Genomic DNA, 12,356 nt, shown 5'->3' on the forward strand with positions numbered 1-12,356 from the left:
GCCAAAAAATGCCATATGCAACTGAAACTACTGGGGGAATTAGGTAGGAAGAATGTAATTATCCATGCTGGATTCCAGCCAGAGCTAAAAGTAATCAGAAAGTCAGCGAAAGACCAGAACAAATTGATCTCATTACTCTTGTATTACTCGGATCTACTTCTAAATGGAAAACTCTTTCTTGAGTCCACTGGTCTGACACTGTGAGTACAGGTTTGTGTGTTCAAAAAAATCATCTCCACACGAGTTAAAAATACAGGAAGCTGATGACATCCCTGTGCAGAGTCCCAGTCTGGGTTAAGATACACTGGGATTTAATTCTCCTTCTCCTCAGGCCAGCAGAATTTTGACTTCAGCGAAACCAATCTGAGATTTGGTAGTGAAATGAGTTACATTAATTAAGCCAGTTAATAAATATTATCCACAACTTCCTACATAATACTCGAATTTTGCACGTAATGAACACATATGAACCACCCAAAACCCGATCCTGAAAAGACAAAATCCAATTTCTCTTGGTAGGTACAAAATACGAACGTATTGGGCAAGTATGGGGAGGGAGAAAGCAACCAAACTTAGGTGTAATTATGTTTACTCTCCAAAAGGAAGGAACAACTTAGAAACCAGCTCCAAAATTAAAAAAGAAGAGAATGGTGAGTAGGTTACTGAAAAAGTAAGAGCAAAAAGGGCGTGTGAGACATGAACAGTGCCCAGAAGGCTGAATAAAGAGTTTCAATGCGAGCAACAAGAAGGGTCACTGGGGAGGAGGAGAACAGCAGCTGCATAGAACCTTTGGAGATCCTTCTTGGGATGTCAGCACTGTTCCAGAATTTTCTGTTCTCAAGAAAACACACGTGCAAGCATCCAAGGAATATTTTTCTTCAAATTAATTTTTTGTCCTTTCTCAGAAATAACATAAAAAGCATTCATTACAGAAGATCACAACTCTCCAAGGCCAAGCCCACTTTCATCTTGGCTAATCTTTTACCCATTATCAGGCTTCTAGCAATGAATAGTGTATTATTTCAGCAGCAAAGCCTTGTACCTGACAAACAGCCAGCATTGTGCTACGGGGGAGAGAATAAATGGAAAATAGAAAGGTTTGGGTAAGGAAAGGTGAGAAACAGCATAAATAGTGATTTGTTTCTTAAATAAATACATTAATGTATCAGTTCTGAAGTGGCATTAGGAAGGTAGAAAACTTTTGGCACTAGATTTTTCTTTTATACTGCATCTTTCACTTCATATTAGTGAAGAGTTTTTCAATAAACACAAACATAAATCTCTGATGGCAAAAGCCGAGAGGAGCCCACACCTCCCTGTCTCCCACAATGAAAACTTTAACAAATAGCAGGGCTTCAGGGATTCTGCACAAAAGTCTTGAGACTGGGCTTTTGAGGAATGAAAATCCAGCTGCACAGTTTGCTGGCACCTGAGAGAACCTGCCACTTGTTTGTAAACAACCAAAAGGGGCAGAGAGCAGAATGTGGCCCATCTTCTGGTCTGACACAAGCCACTTACAGCTGTGTGTGCATCCTGCACAAAGCCCTGAGGATGTGGCTAGAGTGGAAAACAGGCCTGATGTTTCTTAGCTAATAGTTCCTTTAATACAGAGGAGTTTTACCAGTGAGACATTCCCATATTTTAAGTGATAATCACTCGCCCTTCTTAAAAGCTACAAGAAAACAGAAATTACCATTTGGACAAACTATGTCAATGATTAATTACCCTCACTGTTAAAAAGCTGGCCTTTTATTTCCAATTTGAATGCTTTTAACTCTCATTTTCAGAGACTGGAACATGTTATGCCATTGCTGGCTAAACTGAAGAGTCTTTGAGTGGAATAAACATAATTAACCAGATCTTCCTTGGAGCCTCAGGGTGTGTGCACATCCTTCAGTGCAGTTTGTGTAGGCACAGTTGCACAGACTTCAAATGAACCAGCTCAGGAAATAACAGCAACCATGACAAGGAGCTGGGCAGGAGCTGAGCAAGCTCTCCAGGAATTCAGAATGCAGGGGAGAGTCAACCCTGCTCTTACTCGTCACCAGATTGAAGTGTATCTGAGCACTGTCCCTGTGACACAACCACATCTCCAAATTTCAGCACAGTCTTACCCCAAGAAGGCGACTTTCAGGTCGTTTGAGAATGAAAAAGACACAGAAGTTCACCCTATTCAGAATTAATCAACAATATCTACATTTGTGTCACAGCACGACCGGCACCGTTGGGTAACAGGGATGGGGTTTGTTTTCTGTGATGTCCAGATGTGCTGCCTGGGAGGTGGGAAGGAAAACCCCTGGACAGGGACCTCAGAGAGGGAGTAGTTTCTGCTGTGTGATGCTGCTGTGTTCAGAGCAGCTCCTGATTCTGCTTACAAAGGCTCTGCCACCAAGGGATGCTTCCTTCCCTCCTCAACCCCCAACCAACGCACTCGTGTGACAGATTTTGGCTGGCAGGGCCATGCTGTGACATACTGAGAGTCTGGCTGTGTCTCTACACCACCCTGTGTGGTGGGAATGGGACACAAATTCCCTATACACCCACTCTTTTGGCTTCCCATCATGAAATGGTGGGGTCCCTGTATTTCCAGGGCTCATCCACCAGCACAGCATCCTTTGCAATCACAGCAGCATCCTGGTTTTCTCTCTTTATTGCCCTGTGTCCATTTACTCCACTGAAAACATTGATTTTTCTCTGTGTGCATTTGTAGGTATTTATCCACATATGCTCTGCTTATCAAATATTATCCAACCCAGGCAAATTTTTATTCTCTGATCAAAAGCCTGTTCCACTTAAGAGCCATAACTCCTAAAGGGGTGTTGCAATCTCGCTGCAGTTAATGGAGTTACCACAAACCACAGACAAATCAGGCCTCTGCTGGGTGTTGGCAATTCTCTCATTAAGTACAAGCATTTACCAATTCCAGATTTATGCAGAAGAAAATAAAAATCAACAAGCTCTCCCTAGTGTATTAAGAATAAAAAAATGTAGAAGACAAAGAATGAAATGAAAAGTATGTGAAATTAAAAATAAATAAAATAACATGAAAAAAATCAATCTTTCTTCCTTTTTGCCATTTCATTTATTGATTCCAGCACCCCCACTAAAATAACACCGCAGTAGGATTGTTAGAAAAAACATAGGTGGATTAAATAAAATTAGATTTTAAAAGATTCAGGTGATAAAAGCTGATGAGATAAACTAGACAGATAAATCAATGGAAAGATGAATAAGTCAGATACCAAATTTACTGTCTGGGGGATCCACTGAGCTCCTTCTATTACCATTTGAATGTACATTGGGGATTTCTCAGAAGCTGCCAGATCTGACAAAATTACCCTGTACTTGCCAGCACTGTTGGACCCCCCAGTCCAAATGCACCTACTCTAATGCTACCCTTGGAAAAAATCCACTCCACTGTAGAACTCATGGTGACAAACACCACCCCTCACTTCCATAGCTATACAGGCCAGAGAAGGTCCTGTGAGGAAATAAATATTCCTTTGTGTTTGATCAGAAAAATATATCAGACCTCTGGCTTCTACTACAGGTCATTAAATTGGCTTTATTACCCCTTTCTATCAAACATCCTGACTTGTTTAGCAGGATGAGCTTATTCCCTGGTGAAACACTGCCAGCTTAATCAGCAGCCCTCCCCCCAGTCCCAGCATCTGGCCTGGCAAAGTTTCTGTTTGACCAGAGTGTCCTGGGGTTCCTTTCCTTCTAGAGCAGCCCCTGAGGCTACAAGCTGCGAGGCAGGGTGCTTTGAACCTGCCCTCCATGGGTAGAACTGCTGACTGACTTTTCCACACTGAGAGAATGTAAAAGCCATTTAAATTCTGCTTTTCTGGGTCACATTAAATTGTGTTTTGGCCAGCTGCAAGGGTTGGACTCCAGCCAACGTGCTTACTGCGTGGGCTGGGTTAAGATTTATGATGTCCCTTAACTAATCATTTTCTAGCTGTTGAGTTCCTGAGATTTGTAAATAATGTGGCAGATAAGTGCTCTGCCATCTGAACTGAGCTCCAAAACAAAGTTCCCTGCTTTTGGAAAAGAGGAGGGTGTGTCTGCACACACCCTCACTGGAGAGTGAAGCACAGACTCTGTGCCAGCAAGGCAAACAAATATCTTTCAGTAGAAGAGTGTTTTGGTGGATTGATTCATTTTCCAAAGGCACTGTCTGAACCAGTAGTTAGGTAGCCCTGTCCATGTGGGGAACACTACAGTCCAAAAGGGTCCCCTTTAGTTACCCACTTTTTGAAGACACCCCATGGAATGCCCACACTCTCGGCAGAGGTTTGAAAAGGTGATAACAAGAGGGTGATGTTTGCTTTCCTACAAAAGCTCTTTGCCATCACTGCCAAGAACACAGTCAGGTTCCATGCAACATTTCCAAGGGATACCTTAATTTCTGCATTATGGATTTGATTCACAGTCATTCAGGAAAACCTGTCCTGCTGAATCCTGAGACATCTCATCAAATCTTATCTTGTTTCCTCCTATGACTTTATGGTCTTTACAAACACATAATGAACAGCACCATCAGCTTGTGCTGCATCCAAATAAAACCACCACTCTGAAACACATTATCACTAATGCAGTGTGTTACCCACCTTGAGTCCCAAGTCTATTTTTAAAAATGATTTATGAACAAAAACTGACACACATAATTAACCTAATTTGAGTATTCCATGGTAAATGTTATTATAAAACTCTGCTCTAAATTAAACAAAATTAAATCCTGATAAAAATTTACCATCCTGCAGTCCCCAAATGAGCCCATGGTTTAATGGAAGATATCATGTAAAAACCATTAGTTTAAAACTGAATGAATCTCATTCTTGCACTATTAATTCTAGTCCTTTAGTTTTATACTTAAGGTTTTTGCAGATTATGCTTAATTAACTTTTTTCTAATGGTATTTAAATTAGCTGTTCTATATGTGATAAGAATACCTTGACAGATAGGTTTCTAATTTGATCTGTAGGATTTCATTTCAGAAAGTTTCAGTAGTTTGATGTCTGTGGCATCCTTTCTTCCCTGTCCTGTCTTCATCTGAGCCAAACACTTTCCTCTCATGCCTTTGATACCCTAGGAAGGCAGAGAGCTACAAATCTTCAGCTCCAATCAAGCCATTGAATATCTAGTTGGATTTCAAGTGGCATTAAAAGAAATTAATTCTAAAGCAGCTTAGAGAGAAAAATACTTAAAAAAATCACTGTGTCAAATGTATGTCTTGGTTCAGCACATAGTCAAAAACTCAGTTTCAAACAGAGAATGCCCCCTTAGTGTGCCCTTCTTTTTACCCACACAGCAGTGAGCTTTGGAGCACTCCTGCAGCACAGCTTTGGTCATGAAGTACATGGGGAGAAAAAAAACTCCTTCAAAGCACATGAAAGTAACAAAAGAGAACTTCTATCCACACGTCAAGTTTGTTCAGCTCACACCAGAGCAAGATTTATCCAAGAGAGCTCACCTACCTTTCACCTTCTGAACTACAACATATTGTCAGCATCAAAAATGAAAAATGGGTCCAACACTGAGTGACCAAATCCCTGATGTTAATGAGACAGATACCCCCCAAAAATGCAAAAAACTCTTTGGACAGCAGTAAATGAAGTGTCTAACTTGGCTTCACTTACAGCTCTGCAGAAGCTGTGCCCATGTACCCATCATTTCTGTGCCATGGATCACTCAGGTGGACACTGCATCCTTCCATCAACCAGAGCAGCAAGACATGCAAATTGTTTCTTACCTGAGGTCCCTCTGGAAAGGATGGAAGGAAAGCCTTGGGGTCTGGATACTTGCAAAGGAGTTTGGATGCAATCTCAGCACTGCAGAATGGTCAGGTCCTCCCCCATTTACTGCAGGAAGTTTTGCTCTTCACATTCATGCTCTTTTTTTGGGGGAATCCTAAAATAAAATAGGAAAAAATACAATAGGGTTAAGAAAAACCATAAATCACACATTCTGTAGTAGAACAGACTTTCTAGTCTTAAAATGGAACAAGCAATGAGGGTCAGGCTGGTTTAGATATTGTTAGTGAAGATTATAAAAACCTTTCTAAACCATTCTGGAGGTGCTCAAGAAATGACTGGATGTGGCTCAGTGCTCTGGTCTAGTTAACAGGGTGGTGATCAGATAAAGGTTGGACTGATGGTCTTAGAGGTCTTTTCCAACATAAATTCTGTGAATTTGAACAGATGCTCATTTCCCATTGTGAGCCTCCCTATGGTAGGTCCATAGTTGTCTTAATTAACTTTTTAATTTTGATAGCAATACTACTGAATAGTCTCAAATCTCAAGAATATTATAAAATGTTGTTATAATGCCTTGTCAAAGTAATCTGACCAGCAGGACTTAAAAGAAGTACATCTAATTGTGAATTATAATATAAATATTCAGAAACGTCAACTCATCTTTTTCTGATTTAAAACATTGTATGATCCTTAACATATGTGATTTGATTTGAGTTCTTTTACTTATCAGCTGATTATTTTTGTCATCCCAAATGGACACTGTTTCCAGCCTAATACAACCACCTGTTTGCCCTGTTTCTGCTGAAGGGCAAACCGGTTTGGGGTTTGAAAAATTGTTGGTGAGAGGGATGTTTGTCAAGATCTACTGAGCCCTAACCACAAAATTCCTTCCCCTAGGATGGTTGCAGAGTGAGCTGGGCAGGTCAGTCACTGGTGTTACTGGTACTGCATCAATCACAACATTCCCTGTTGGAAAGAACAGTCCAAGCTCTCACAACCCTGGTGGCATTTCCATTACTGCAGTGTCACATGAGGCATCAAGTTCACCTAGAAATGGTCCATTTTTATCTTGCTATCCAACCAAAGCAAAAGAATTTTAAGAATATTTAGTATATTAAAGACTTTCCCGATCTCGTTTAAAAGACATTGTGGAGCTGCCATTTGCTCTGACCAGAAACACTGTCACCATCTCATCAAATAATCACAGCACAGACACGTTCACTGTGCAAATTCTGCTGATAACTGGATACAATACTAAAGACACCAGGAGACTGGTAGGAAACACTGACAGGAAACCATTGTTGTTGTCTTTCAGAAATGCTCAGTCAAGCTCCACTCCCATTTGCACTGGTGTAAATTTGTCACAGGTCCATTCCCTTCAGCAGCCTCATGATCCTGTCACCCCAAAATCTCGAGCCTGGCACAGTCACTGCCGAGCCAGTTATTTGCAGTTCCAGGTTTATAGTGATGAAACAAAGCTGTGCTCGCTCTATCAGTCATCGTTTTTGTGACATGCAGTAGGTAAACTGAATCATGGCCTCTGTCCTAGACATCACCCTGTTTTTTGGGTGATCTGTGTCATCTTTTTCCTCCTCCCAGAACTTCAGGAGTAGGTACAACGAAGAAAAAAAATGCGGAAGTATTTTTTTTATTTTTTTTTTTTATTCCCCTCTCAAGACTAATGAAAGTTTCTAAATGGCTCAATTCATCTAATTTGTAAAATGAATTATCCCACACAGAAAATTCCTGTTATGAAATTTCTGGCTGAGAGAAAAATCTTCCCCAGACTCAAATGTTTTGGATGAAACACCTGCAGCAGTCTGTGCTTATCTCAAGTTTTAAACTTCTTGGTGTTTACTCAGCATAATAATCAGAGGTGAATTAAGGTTATCACAATTTAAAAAGACCTCTAGTGCTACAGCATGTTGATACTTGAGTGAAACAGAAAAAAACAAAATACAGGGTAATTTATTTTTATCTGCTTCCAGATTACAGATGGGAAGGAAAATGACATCAATTTATGACCATTCTCAGGATATTTCAACTAGATGAACAGCATTTAAAATATGTGTATGAAATATCAGATGGATGAAGTTTTGAATCCGAGAAGTCATTAAGTCCTTATTTGGCTTAACTTAGAAAGACTGTTCAATAATTAGTAGAATTTTTTATATTAGAGAGGCAAGGAGAAAGACATTGATGATACAAAAATGACCACAGAGAACAGACTGTAAAACAACCAAGGCAAAAAAATCTATGCAGATTTTATGTGAAGGGTGATATTTCATTTATAGATTTACAAGATGTCACATTTATGATTCCTGAAACGTTCAATAGCAAATGGGCAATATCCACAGTGATTTCAAAATGCTCAGATTAATAGTTGTTAAAGTAGATGGGTTTATCAGTACAAAAGTTATGAAATGTCCAGAGAGCAGAAGTGAAAAAATAATGATAAAAAAAAGAAAAGCAATGTAAAAGTCCCAAAACTCATCCTGCTGAGGTGAAATGAAAGCTGACTTTGCAGGAGAGTTTTTCAGGAGTTCCAGAGCACTTGGGAAGCGTGTTCAGGAAGGCAGAGAGGCAGAAGTTTGCTTCTGCATGGAGAAACCACCTGCTCCTGTGGGAGGCCAGGCTGGAAACCAAGAGATCCTGTTTCACAACAGCACCAGAGCTCCAGAAAACTCTCTGCACCTTTCAGGCAGGTGTGACATTTGATAACAAGACATATGGTTATTCTTTTTAGAACATAGTAGTGATAGTGTCTGGACTCCTTTATTAAGTCTCCTCCTATTCCACAGCTCAGCCTGGGTCAGCTCTCATCTTCCTCAGGTTCATCCCCTACTGATGATTTGGGAAGTATCTAGATTTTTTCCCTTCAGACATATAATTATATACATTTTTTTATTCATCAGCTGAACTGGCAGCAAACTGCACAAGATGTAGCTTTTTCACCTTCACACAAGGGTAGCTTTTTAATGGACAAAAAGGGTAAAACAGGACCACCCACAGACATGGGCCAGTCAACCAACCTAAAGTTTTCTGTCCTACCTCAGAAAAATGCCCCACCTGGGAGGGAAGGTCACAGAGCCAGGCCTGTGTCAGTCCCACAGCACAGCCTGTGAGGACATAACCCATTAAAAACTCAAAGAGTGTGAACACAAAACAAAATAAACCAGGCAGGGGGTGGAGAAATAGCTCATATACACCCGGAAGCTAAAAACATACCACGTAGAACTTTAGATTCCTAAAAGATACCAAATGGCAGAAGGGCATGACATGCCTGTTCACTGGTAATTTCTGAGCAAGATAGCAGAGATAAAACTCCTCCTTTTTCCTCTCCCCCACTGTATTTTGCTTCCTTTTTCATCTCTGTTCCCTCTGGAGCGAGCTGAGCAGCACTCCCCACTCCATAGGCAGCCTACATGAAGTGCTGAGAAAATGCCAGTTAATCTACCTGTTAAAGGAATTACCTCCCCTCTGCCTTGCTTTGCCACCACAGGAACTCCACACAGAGCCTGCAAGTTTTTCCTATTGAAGGGAGCAAACACTCCACCTGTAAAAGTATCTTTATCAAACAAAGGAGAGCCTGGCTTTGCTTATTTCTGTTAATTACCACAGCTTCTGACAAAGGAATTTTTCTTCTTTCCCGAAAGTGTTTGCTTTCATGTTTAGAGAAAGAAAATGAAAAGAAAAATTACAAGAACTTATTAATATGCCAAGGTAATTGCTTTGTACAGTGCAGGGTGAATAGACAATGCTCAGACCTTTCACTGAAGCTGCAATCACTGGCAAATGGTAATACATGCTCAAAGCAAATAGATTAAGACTAAAAACATTTGTAGAGAATGCCACAAGAGATTAGAGTACTTGTACAGATATTTTCTCAATGGGAAAAAAAAAAAAGAATACCAACCTATCAGCATAATTTTATCTACAGCCCCAAACAAAATGTTTGCTAGAAATTGTTCATTCTAAGTTTGGAAAATTCATTTTTCAGTGACATCCACCCTGAAACACGGTGATATCCAGGAGGAGAAACATCTTCAGGCACCCAGGTGAGTTTTTCCTGTAAGAGCTCACCTTAATCCTCTATCTGTGTTTAGTTGCCTAATATTGTCATTTGATTCATCTCTTCCTTATGACCAGGCAGCATTTTAACCATATTCCTATTTTATACATTTCTCATATACATATAAGGCAGGGTTGTGCATATTTCTGTGCACAAATATCTGTATATGGTCATACATACATACATGAAGGGGCAAAGCTAAATTACACAGGCATTGTAATGAAGAGCTGAGTGTAATGGCAAGATCACAGAGTAAATCTCATGCTAAATGACCATCACAGGAGTATTAGACAAGCCTGCCCTTTATTCTCTTCTATCAGGAAAGGCAACTGATGGATATTATCATAAGTTTCAAGAAATAATAGATCCTATGTCTTCCAAGACCTTGGAAATGCATTTGTTTGTGTGTCTAGACTAGAAGAACTGAAAGTCCTGGGGTTAATAATGAGATACTTAAGCCCGAGGAAAAAAAAGAAACAGATGTTCAGAAATATCAATATTTCCTGTTGCACTGGCATTACAAAGAAAATATTTCTCCCAGCTAGAAAATATACTCACAGTATACCTCTAGAAACATCTCTTCTTAGTATGTTTTAGAACTTTCACGGAAACTTCAAAAATCTGAACCAGTTGGGGAAAAAAAAAACCAAACCAAACCACATTAAAATGACCTTGCCTGGGTTGAAATACAATTCAACAACTCTCATTCCAAGGGGGAGAGGATTTAGGTTGAGGGGAGGAGTGAAAAACAGTCAACAAATAGACTTTTAGTTTATGTCTTAGAAGCTTAAGAAGCAAATCAAATACAACAGAAGTAAACGAAGCACAACAGTGAACTGCCACTCGTGACAGAGCCAGAACCGGTGCCCTGTGCTAATTTTTGGATTTCTAGGAGAATCAAAGTGACAGCGAGATGACAGACTGTGCTCACAATTATTATTATTATTTAGATAACATCACATGCATGATAGTTGTTTTGAAACCAATGTGATTTGTTACTTTAACAACACAGTACTTGCCAGCCCTAAACTCCAGCAAGTCAGAGTTACGGAGAAAATGGTTCCTGAGCAGCCTGCACCAAAGTCAGCATTAGAAAGAGATTGTCCCATCTTTTGTATAATTTTCTTCACAAAAACTCTCTTTTCGTATTTGAGGTGAAAATTCTGAAATCCACATAAATATCAAACATTAAACTCCATTTCAAGAAATGTTATTCCTTTCAAGAACCTTTCCCAGAGTGAGGCAATCAGAGCAAAGAAGAATCTAATCTGAAACGTCAGCCCGGGTTTGTTTCTCATCTCCAGACCTCAGCCCACATTTACCAGTTCTAACAAGAACATACCAGTTCCCACTGTGATTTGTCTTCAGAAATGAGGCCTTATGATTCTCATTTTTCAGCTCCCTCCAGAATATATCTGGAGAAGTCAAAATCCCAGGCTTGTCATATCTGTCAAGCCGATGTTGCTTTGAGACGACTGAGTTACTACTGTTAACTTAATCACAACATACTTGCCTCCAGTTTATTTGTGGCCAAAGATACACAGAATGCTCAAGTCAAAATTAAAATTGAACAAAGCATAGCAATATGCTGCATTGTTTCATTTATTTCCCCAAACTAAGCACCCTGGTAAAACAATTTAAATACAAAGTAAGTTCACACAAGTGGCACCCAAGAGGAGATTTCTGCACAGATATATGATAGTAGAAGAAAATCCTGTCATGCTCTGAAACACAACAGCAATTATCTTGCTGCCATAAAGAACAGAATAGAAATTTCTTCACCCAACAAGTCTGCTGCTAAGTGGCTTTGACATCACAGATAACAATTACTGTAATACCTGTCAGCGCACGCTGCCTGTCACTGCTACAGAAACTCCTTCCCAAGAAAACCCTGCAGAAGGGATCCTGCCCCTCAAGGACCAGAAGCAGGTCATGATCCTTCCCAGCAAAGCAGTCAAATAAACATGCAAGGGAATAAATGAGTGAAGGAACAAGTGAATGAGGGAACAAATGAACAAAGCCATACTGTTAGACAAGTCATGATCAGTTATTTGTTTTCAAATTATGGGGGGTTTTTTTTGTCCAAATACTTCACCATGTCCATAATTTCTTAGACTTATTTTCTAAGGCTACATAAGCCAGTTTTCTTCATGAGGAACAGCATCAACACTTTTCTGGTCAAGCAAACCCAGCGTGACAATGCTGGTCATGCCCAGCAGCTCTGACCCTGTGTCTGCAAACACATGATGTCTCTACACTGAAGTGTTTGTGTATTCTTTTGTTTGTTTTTTTTTTTTTTTTAAATTTTTTTAATACTTATCTGGCTCAAGGAGATTAACACATCACACAAAAGGCTGATAAGGCTTAATCACTGCTTCCTTTAAAAATAAATTATAAGTAAGCCTAAGGGCTTCTCCTAGACTCATCTTCTAAAAACGTATCTGCATCTAAAACTCAGGTCCTCACTGTCTGCCGACCTCTTTCAACAATAAATAATGTTTTCATTCAGGATATACCAGAGGAAC

The sequence above is a fragment of the Lepidothrix coronata genome, unplaced genomic scaffold, assembly GCF_001604755.1.
Source record: "Lepidothrix coronata isolate B3197 unplaced genomic scaffold, Lepidothrix_coronata-1.0 Scaffold34, whole genome shotgun sequence".
NCBI lineage: Eukaryota > Metazoa > Chordata > Aves > Passeriformes > Pipridae > Lepidothrix > Lepidothrix coronata.